A 10892-nucleotide genomic window follows, 5' to 3' on the forward strand; every position below is an offset into this window, starting at 1 on the left:
GTAACAATTTCTTTAATTGATTGCAGGAATTCAGAATGTCAACTATTTAAGCATATCTAGAGTGGCTTTCCTTTCCTTTGTGATTTTGTCTTGTTTATCCTGCTGATTTATCCTCACGTCTCGCTTAAGCAGGCTATGCACTTTAATGCCATCTTGTTTATGGGAACTAATAAAAGAAAACTCTTTGCAATAGGAGATTTGCTTTATTTAAATGCAAATTAAAACTATATTCTTTCAGTTACAGGGCAAAGATTATAAACGCATGCATGCTGTTTAACAATTTGGGGCAAAAGTAAAAATGCTTTTATTTTCCATAATTTAATGAAACTCTGATATAGTTCTTGTAAAATGGGGCAACTAACGCAGCTGTGGCATTTATATTATCTTATGTTTTCTTTATGCTGCTTTTAAAAGAGAAGGTTAACGCTTATATATGAAATAGCAACAACTAAATTCCTAGACTAGTAAAGAAATTGACTAGCCTGGAATTTCTGGAGTCAAGGATATCTTTCTGTTTTATCATTGAACTGTTATGACTGAGCCTCCAGACTAAGATAGACCAGGAAAAAAGGACGGGCAATCTACTTTGGAAAATCAGCCAAAGAATACTTTAAGGATCTCAATGGTCTAATCTGCAACCAGTCACAGGGATGGCACAGGACTGGCAGTGGTTTCCTTCCATTGTGCATGGAGTCTTCATGAGTTGGGGACCAACTCAATGGCAGTTAACAATAACATGTACTCTTTATTGTATCTAGAACACATTTAGTCATATTTGTTTTGAAATGATGTTCTAAGGAAAAGTACACTAACATGTCAAACAGATTTAAGTCTTTGAGAAAAAAGTGGAGGCCAGTCATTCCCTGGAACAAGCTTTAGTCAGGTTCCTTCTTTTGAAACTCACAATGGCGATCATTACATATCAAGACATCGATCAAGACTTCAAGGAGATAAAAGAACTTAACAAATAAATGCCTACAAGTTTGTCCAGAAGGTAATGAGATCTCTGAAAAAATTAGGCACTTACATACGAAGATACAAGTCCCCTGGGTGATGCAAATGGTTTGTACTCAACCACTAACCACCTCGGAATGAAGGCCTGATGATCTGCTTCCATAAAAATTACAGCCAAGAAAACCCTGTGGAGCAGTCCTATCTGTAACACATGGGGTCACCATGAGTAGGGATGACTATACAGCAAAGGCTTGGGTTTTTTGCTTGGTACCTAGACACTGAGATTAAAAAAAGTGAAGTGAACCAAGAATTAAGTGAATAATATCTAAAGTGTGATTTCTTTCTTGTTCCTTTTTGTGATTCAAAAATGGGACTATGGTTCTCAGAAGGAGGGAACTGCACTTCTACTGTCTCACAGTTTACTTATCAAAACTGTGTTTACTTCTACTTTGAGTAGAGAACTATTTATTCCAGGGTAGCCAAAAGGTTGGTAATTTGAAACAATCCAGAGACACCTCAGAAGAGAAGCCTACTGACTGGCTTTTGAAAGGTCACAGCCTTGAAAACTCTATGGAGCAGTTCTACTCTGCACATATGGGTGACTATAAGTAGGAATCAACTAGATGCAACCACCATCACCAACAAGAAATGACTCAAGTTCTTTCAAATATTGGAGGGTGAACAATCCCCTTCAATAATATCCTAGAATGATTGCTTTTGCCTGACTTTGAGTCCTAGGGAAAATTATAATATGGCACTGTGAAACAGAAATTTACAGCAATGGTACTGCAGCCCAACTACACCCCTGTTTGTTGTATTTTATATCTTGTATTTACAGGGGTATGTTTTTCTGTCATTATTATTTATGTAACAATGGACAGTAATGGATAGAATTGATTCTTCCTAACTGTTCATGTGGACAAGATTATTTAAGGTTAAATATATAAATTGAGGTAACACTTGGAAGAAAAACACACCCTCAAATCAAAACTAAGGCCCAGGAGGGTTAAGTAACTTTGTCAATGTTTATGAGTGACTAAGGCAGGACTGCAAACTAGATCTGACTTCAATACTTAAGATCTCTATGAGGCAAACCATTGGACATCTAGGAGAAAATGATGTTGAGTGTAAAATGATAAGAATAATGCTAGTTTTAATTTTTACTTTAATATGGTAGCCCTGGAATCTTTAATAAAAGTGTATTAGAAATATGCAGAACCTAAAGTATTTTCCAATTTATTTTATAAGTTTTAGTTTTTCAGTATATGAGTGACAATCCCGTTTTTGCTATGTTTTAATTAAGGACACTTTCTTGAACACACATTTCCATTCCTTTATACTGTGGTCCAGTTAGCTATTTATTAAAATTTGCTTATGTGTGCCTGCTACTTTATGCATAGTATGGCCATTTCTTGTCTCTGTGAGTCCTCTCATTATTCTACAGGACTGGACTTTTAGGTGGGGAGGAACAAAGAGCCACTTCCCTCAATTAGATTAACCTTTGTACGTTTGGCAGCTGCAGCTGAGCAGGAAAACTACCCTGAAGATGAAGTGGGATCTGGGGTACAAGGTTAAGTTAGAAAACTATGTCCAAGTAAAATAAATGAAACACGTGAACACATGCATGCAAAGGCACTTTTCACTGGACATAAAATGTTTAAGTAAGTCTATACCTACTAAATAAAGGGGAAAGATGGGGCAGTCTGCTTCCATAAAGATTACAGCCTTGGAAACCCCGTGAGGCTGTTCTCTGTCCTATAGGATCTCTGTGAATTGGTATTGACTAGATGGCAACAGGTTGGGTTTCGTGTATCTAAACCAAAACCAAACCCTTTGCCATCAGTTTCGACTCATGGTACCCCTATAGGACAGAGTAGAACTGCCCCATAGGGTAGCATCGAACTGCTGACTTTTTGGTTAGCAGCTGAACTCTTAACAACTGTGCTATCAGGGCTCCCATTTATGGTAGGGCCTGAGGCTAAAAAAATACAATAACTGACAGCAAGACTCAAAGGAACTGTTATTAAGGTGTCCAGTTGGATCAGATTTTGAGAAAAATAATTAATTTACTCAAGACTCATGCCAATAGCTGCAGAAGAACTAGATTTGCAGAACTAATTGATAGGTACCCATTACTTTCTGTAAAGGGAAAAGCAAGAGTGGAAAACCCAAAATTAGTAACTCAAGAACTTTTCCACAAACATTTGAATGGTAATTAGGTCACTAGATTAGACACTATCATGCTAAAAAAAAAAAAAAAATGATGTTTGGAAAACATAGGAGCAAAGAGATGACAGTGGCAAAGAACATAATCATTATCATTTTATTTTGAAGTTTAGAATTTCTTGTCAATTATGTCATATATTGTTAAATTAGTAGAAAATAATGTAAATATATTTGTAAATATGCAATATAACTGATATATAACCTGTTGGCATCTAGTCAATTCCTACTCTTATCCACCCTGTAGGACAGAGGAGAACTGCTCCATAGGGTTTCCAAGGAGTGGTTGGTGTATTCGAACTGCCGACCTTTTGGCTAGCAGTTGTAGCATATCACAGCTCTTAACCACTGTGCCGCCAGGGCCCCAACTGATATATATATGTGTGTGTGTGTATAATTTTTTTTTAATGTAAACTTCAGTTGAAACATTGCTCTATGTTCTTGTATCATTGTATCACTGGCTAATATTTGAATTTTGTATAAGCAGTAGTTGAAAAAACTCAAGATATCTTGGAATACAGTAAATACTACGTAGTTAACAGCAAAAAAAAATATGCAAAAAAGGAAGATAATGAAAAGAAATAACTATGTTTTAAATATTTATAAATCATAAATAATTAGTTAACACAATATAGGTGGCCAATAATGACGTCCTTGATGAATGTTTAAATGAATTAACGTGTAAAGGTGAATCAATTTTTTGCCAATTTTCTATTTAGTATTTTGTAAAGGGAACTATTTCTTGAAAAACACTCTGACAATATCTATTCTATTGAGAGAGATATGTATAAACTGGTTTAATAAAACATATATATATATACACATTCCCAATTTAACCAAATCGTGGTTTCCAATGGCCTGTTTATGAAAAATAATTTAAAATCTTATTTATTTAAAATAAAAACATAGAATTATGACTGCCTTGATTCCTTTTTAATTGTTTCAAAGGAAGGAAAGGAAAGAATGCAGGAAAAAACATGTATCTTTTTATGATTTAGTTAAGCATTCTAGTATTGCAAATCCTTTTTTCATGATTATTTAAGATTTTCACAGTTACAGAAATGTTTTTGGTAGTCACACCAAAATGATTAAAAGAGTGGAAAAGAGGATCAATAGGAAAAGATTAAAGGGACTGTCATTTTCCAGCCTCGGGAAGAGAGAGAAAGCTGAAGGACTTTAAATATATGGGCTTTAAACATTGGATGGTGATGAGTTGCTAGTAATTTATGTCAGCAAAAGAGAAAAGCAAATATGTGAAAGTGCATCTTGAAGAATTTAGGTTAGATACCAGAAAATATCTGTGGAAATGCAGAACCAAGGAATATTATTTGTCTTTGGGATTTGGAAAAGTATCTTCTCATTTGAGCATATAATTTTCTGACTAAGATGCATAATCGTCACATACATAATGTTTCCCTAAGGAACTTTATAATACCCGTGCTCATTATTCAAAACATAAAACACAGCAAAACATAAAACAAAATCATCCTTAATATTTTTCCTGTAAGAGAATTCATGTTAACTTCCATATGTTTATATTCCTTTGTCAGTATGTGTTTATATGCTTGGATGTGTGTGTATGTTAATTTCAGTTATAGAGCAAAAACAAAAATTAAAAATCAGAAATAATAGATAAAATAAATAGAAAAAAATTATTTCAATTGGAGTTACCCTTTTCACTTAACGTTATGCCATAAAACTATTCTCTTGTCGTCAAATGTTTTTGAAAATATTAGACGTGCCAGGATTTATTTAGTCAATTTATCACTGGGTCTTTAGATTATTTCCATTTTGTAATCAATAAAGTAAATGTGCCTGGATGTACTTTTGCATACATTTTTTAAATAAATTTCTGATGATTTCTTCACTCCATATTTCTAAAAGTAGAATCATTTGAGCAGAGAAAATGAGCAATTTTAAGGCTTTTCACAAATCTTGACATTCTTTTTTAGAAAATATACCTCTTCTTAATAGTGGCATTTTAAAGTAACTAGTTCAGTGACCAAAGATGAAAATAATTGTGCTCCCTTGTAGTTAGTCCTCGTATTATGGAACCGTGGTAGACTTACAATATTTCTTTTGGAATTTATTTATTTATTTATTACTTAGAAAAAATAAACGCATCTAAAAGGATCTGAAAACCTGGCACCAGCTGAGGTGTACTAAACTGTATCAGTAAGATCATGTCATTGTCATGAAAAACATGTTTCATATAAAAAGGAAATGTCAGCTTTGAGTGTTTTTATTAGCCATCTCTCCATCTTGACTTTGGGTTCAGCTTTTGGTGACCGCTTCCTCTCTCTGGTTTATTTGTATTAGAAATAAGTGGATTCATTAACTGGGCCACTTGGTGGTCAGGCCAGGTTTGTGAGTGTCCAATAACAGGTAATAGTTGTATTTTTCATAGGGTGACTGATGTTTACTTAGTCAATGGCCCCAGGAGCCAATGTAATCTGAGATAGGTCTTTGTTTACTTCTTGTTTTACTGATATGCTGACCCATTTGAAACCACCGAGAAAGAAAAATAAACTTTGTAGAATATAGTACCTGTAATCACTCTTCCCTGGTGACTGTTTTGGGATCTCTTCGAAGGCTTGTTCTAACTCACCCTTTTCGCATTGGAAAGGTGTTATCTTGTCTCCCGTCTCCAACTAAACCAAGAATCATCAACATCAAATGAAATAAAAAAGCGAATTTAAAATATAGAAGGCTGAAATTATGACTTAAATACCATTTTAATCTGGTATTAAATTTTGTATGTGATCAAGTTCTTTTTGTAGGCTACTTGCTAATGACATATTTTAATAAGATTAACCAAATAAAGTTGACATTGACCCTGTCTATAGCAATTTAAATATTCTTCGGAGTGTTAATTTAGGTTTTTCTATACTGACTTGTTTGTTCCACTTTTTTACACATATTGAAATGATTTTATTATGAATGATCTGAAATTTTTAAAAAAGCAAAAAAAACATTTTTTATTAATACAAATAATATTTTAATGGGTAATACTAATGTGCCCCACTCCTTATTAAGCTATTTGTTATCTTATACTACTTAATGTACTTTACAGTTAAGAAAGTAAGGCACAGAGAGGTAAGATAATTCTTCAAGGGCAGAGGACTAGCAATTACTGAATGTCAGACACGATTCCATGCCTGAGTTCAGAGTCCTTGTTCTTACCGGTTAGACCACATTGTGTGGATGTTTTGTAATACCAAATATGCGTAAGACTGATATAAAGCAGATATATTGAATTTGTACATTCAATGAGTGATGTACATTCAGCCAAAGTAGAAGTGTGACATTTATCTTCACATCCAACAACTAGCTCAGAACCGACCAGGCACTTAATATTTGTTTAATGAAACTGAACGGCTCCCTTGAAGGGCCTATTTTGCCACAGCTCTAACCATTTTTTGCTCTCCCATTTTGGATTATCTTCATATGCAGTTTGAGTCGCAAGAGAAAATCAACTTAATTATTTCATTAGTCATATTTTTAAAATGTATATACACGTATAAAAAAAAAAAAAAACCACGTATACATTGTATATATACAATGAAACCTGTGAGAGCCAGAACTTGACAGAACCGCCTTGTTTTTTCTGTCTTGCAGGCTTTCTGCCTTTGCCTGGGTACAGTCACCACTGTTCTATTGCTCTCTATTTAGTGGAAAATATTTGACAGGTTTCCACCTTATACAGGTTCCAGCTTTCACAGGTTTTACTGTATATACATTCATACGTACATGTACGTGTGAGTGTGTATGTATATGTTGTTAGTTGCCATAGAGTTGATTCCAACTCACGGTGACCCCATGTGTGCAGAGTAGAACTGTGCTGCACAAAGTTTTCAAGGCTGTGACATTTCAGAAACAGATAAACAGGCATGACTTCTGAGGCGCTGCTGGTTGGGTTTGAACCACCAACCATTTGGTTAGTAGTCCATCACTTAATCATTTGTACCACCCAGGGCTCCTCTATGTATCTATGTATAAATAAACACATACATATATATTTAAATATATAAATATCCCGGACTTATGTAATATTAGGAAACCCTGGTGGCGTAGTGGTTAAGTGCTATGGCTGCTAACCAAAAGGCTGGCAGTTCAAACCTGCCAGGCACTCCTTGGAAACCCTGAGGGCCAGTTCCACTCTGTCCTGTAGGGTCGCTATGAGTCAGAATTGACTCAATGGCAATGGGTTTTTATGTAATATTATGTCCAATAAATCATACATGAATAGATGAAACTGTTGAAATAAATACATGAACAAATTCTATTTTACAAATATATTATACATAAATAAATATTATATGTAATTAATATTTTAAATATGTCACTTAGACATTATACATGCATATAAATTGTATATATATTGATTTATTGTATATTTATATATTTATGTATTTAACATATATACTAATAACTTGACCATCAAAAATTATTTACTATATTTGTCCCTTATATATATGTTTTCAAAAATTATAACAATCTCTGAGAAGTACCACCATCAAGCCTAATGGGATCTAAGAGGAGCATTTACTAAAGAATATGAGAAATTACAACATTAGAAAAAATATAGCCTCTAAGTTCACCAGTTTTAGGGAATATGCTTTATGTTAAGTATCAGTACAAATACACATTTTTAAAAAAGTATTCATATTTCTTTATATATCCACTTCTCACTTATCAACATGGTTAGGTTCTAAAGACAAGGTCTTTATGTGAAAATTGAGGATGATGACATCAGATAACAAAGCAGAGATAGTTACATCATTACATAACCACCAAACCACTGAGAATCATGGCCCAACCAAGTTGACACATAAGCTTAACCATCACAGCCAGCGTTACTCTCTCCTCGACCCCCGGCGTTTGTTATGGCCAGATGTATGTCATTAATATGCAAAGTAGACAGTAGATTTTTTATTATTGTTGTAAATGTGAAATGTCGGATAACAAGATAGGCAATAAGTGAGGAATAGATGTATTTTCCAAAAATCTGTCAAGTCGATTCTGACTCATAGCTAACCTATAGGACAGAGTAGAACTGCCCCATAGGATTTCCAAGGAGTGGCTGGCTGGTGGATTCAAACTGCTGACCTTTTGGTTAGCAGCCAAGCTCTTAACCACCATATCACCAAGGCTCCAGGTGTGTATTAGTTGTATATATTACATTCAAAGCCAATATATACTTTTTTAATGGTGAATGCACTTAAATGGAGCCCTGGTGGTACAGTGGTTAAGAGCTACGGTGAGCTACGGCTGCTAATCAAAAGGTCAGCAATTCAAATCCACCAGCCAGCTCCTTGGAAAGCCTATGAGGCAGTGTACTTAAAAGGCATGATGTGTTCAAAGACTGACAATTAAATCCCATCAAGTAACTTATTATTTTTTTAAATCTATTATTTAAAACATTGAATACTTAAGAAATAAGAAGAAAAGGCACTCCATTGGAGTCCTACCCAATTTATAGCCTACTCATATGGTGATTGTCACATCCTTTCTGCTTTATTAAGTATAACTCATTTTGGCAGCTGTTCCAGCAATAGCCTGAGAACTGTTGTTCAATACTTCATAGGAGAGCATTTTCATTAGAAGGGGAGTTTTGAGAACATTAAAAATAATAAATAAACTAAAGATGTTGCTAAAAGCTATCATCTTAGATCCACATGATTGAGAGAAAAACAAAGTCCCAACTTGAAAACAACATGAACTAGCCAAGTGGTTTGCTCTGTCATGGAAAGAAGTGATATTAGTTTGCAATCCAGCAATGTTCACACTGTTGGCACTGTTAAAACTTTGGCCAGATCTTCAGTCCAGATAAGAACCTGGGTTCTTGGGAGCAAAATCCATTATAACTCTCGCATTCATTTTCCAGGAACATAATCCAAAATAGCAGGAAGCATTTGGAAACATTTCTTGGCCGTTGTATTTAGTTGAAGAAACTCAGAATATGAGAATGTAACGAAGAACACACCCAAAGGGTGTGCCAAGATAACGAATAGTGTTTACCCAGTGTGGATATTTATGAAGAACTATAATGAGTGGGATCTTTCCGATAAAATCTTAGTGCATTTTATGAATCTGAACAAATTCAACCTTTCTAATATAGAAAATCCTGAGATATAGGTGTGACAAAGAGAATTATCACTTTTCTTGTGCAGTGTTAATTTAATTCATTAAACTAAATTCTGCTAATCTTCTCTGTGTTTGAAATTGTTCCTTTCCCGTGTCAGTGTGTATCAGGATTAAAACTTATAACCAGACCCATTGCTGTCAATTCCAACTCATAATGACCCTTTAGAACAAACCATAGGGTTTCCAGGAAGTGGCTGGGTGGATTCAAACTGCCAAAATTTTGACTGACAGCCAAACTCTTAGCCAGTGCACCACCAGGGCTCCATATTAGGATTAGGACTGGTTTATACAGTAGATACTATAGGCACAGTCCTTACAGCCTATGAGACTTTTAGAAATCTATGGATTTGTTGGAGCTTGTGTAAATATGGTAAAAATAATAGCTAACGTTTACTGGGTGTTTATTTTGTACCAGGCATGTTCTGAGGGCTTTACATCTATTAACTCCCCTGATAATCACTCCACCCTTTGTGGTAGGCACTTCATTATTTGATGTTATTGGTGTTAGTTGCCTTGAAGTCATCTCCAACTCATGATGACGGCATGCACAAAGGATCAAAATGTTGCCTGATCCTGTGCCATCTTCAGGATTGTTGGTATGCTTGAGTCCATTGTTGGGAGTACTGTGCATTTTGAGTGACTTTCAATCTAGGGGCTTATCTTCCAGCATTATATCAGACAATACTCTGTTATGATTCATAAGGTTTTTGTTGGCTAATTTTCAGACCCTATGGGACAGAGTAGAACTGCCCCATACTGTTTCTAAGAAGTACCTGGTAGATTCAAACTGCCAACTTTTGGTTAGCAGCTGTAGCTCTTAACCACTATGCCACCAGGGTTTCCAATTTTCAGAAGTAGATTATAAAGTCTTTTTTACTAGTCTGTCTTAATCTGGAAGCTAAACTGAAACCTGTCCACCACGGGTGACCCTGCTGGTGTTTGAAATTGGCATAGCTTCCAGCATCACAGCAACGTGCAAGCCCACCACAATACCACAAACTGACAGATGGGTGGTGCACTTTCACTATATCCATTTTATATATGTGAAACCTGGGATATAGAGAGGCTAAGTGTCATGGATTGAATTTTGTCCCCCCAAAATATGTGTCAACTTGGCTAGGCCATGATTTCCAGTTTGTGTGATTGTCTAGCACTTTGTCATCTGATGTGATTTTCCTGTGTGTTGTAAATCCTACCTCTATGATGTTAATGAGGCAGGATTAGAGGTAGTTATATTAATGAGACAGGTCAATTTACAAGATTAGGTTGTGTTTTAAGTCAATCTGTTTTGAGATATGAGAGAATTGAGTAGAGAAAGAAGGGGACCTCATACCACCAAGAAAGAAGCACTGGCAGCACAGTGCATGCTTTGGACTTGGGGGTCCCTGCCCTGAGAAGCTCCTTGACCAGGGGAAGATTGATAATAAGGACCTTCCTCCAGAGGCAACAGAGAAAGAAAGCCTTCCCCTGGAGCTGGCACTCTAAATTTGGACTTCTGGCCTACTACACTGTGAGAGAATAAATTTCTTTCTTAAAGCCGTCCACTTGTAACTAGATAACTAAGACCC

This window comes from Loxodonta africana, chromosome 1 (assembly GCF_030014295.1).
Source record: "Loxodonta africana isolate mLoxAfr1 chromosome 1, mLoxAfr1.hap2, whole genome shotgun sequence".
NCBI classification, from domain to species: Eukaryota; Metazoa; Chordata; class Mammalia; order Proboscidea; family Elephantidae; genus Loxodonta; species Loxodonta africana.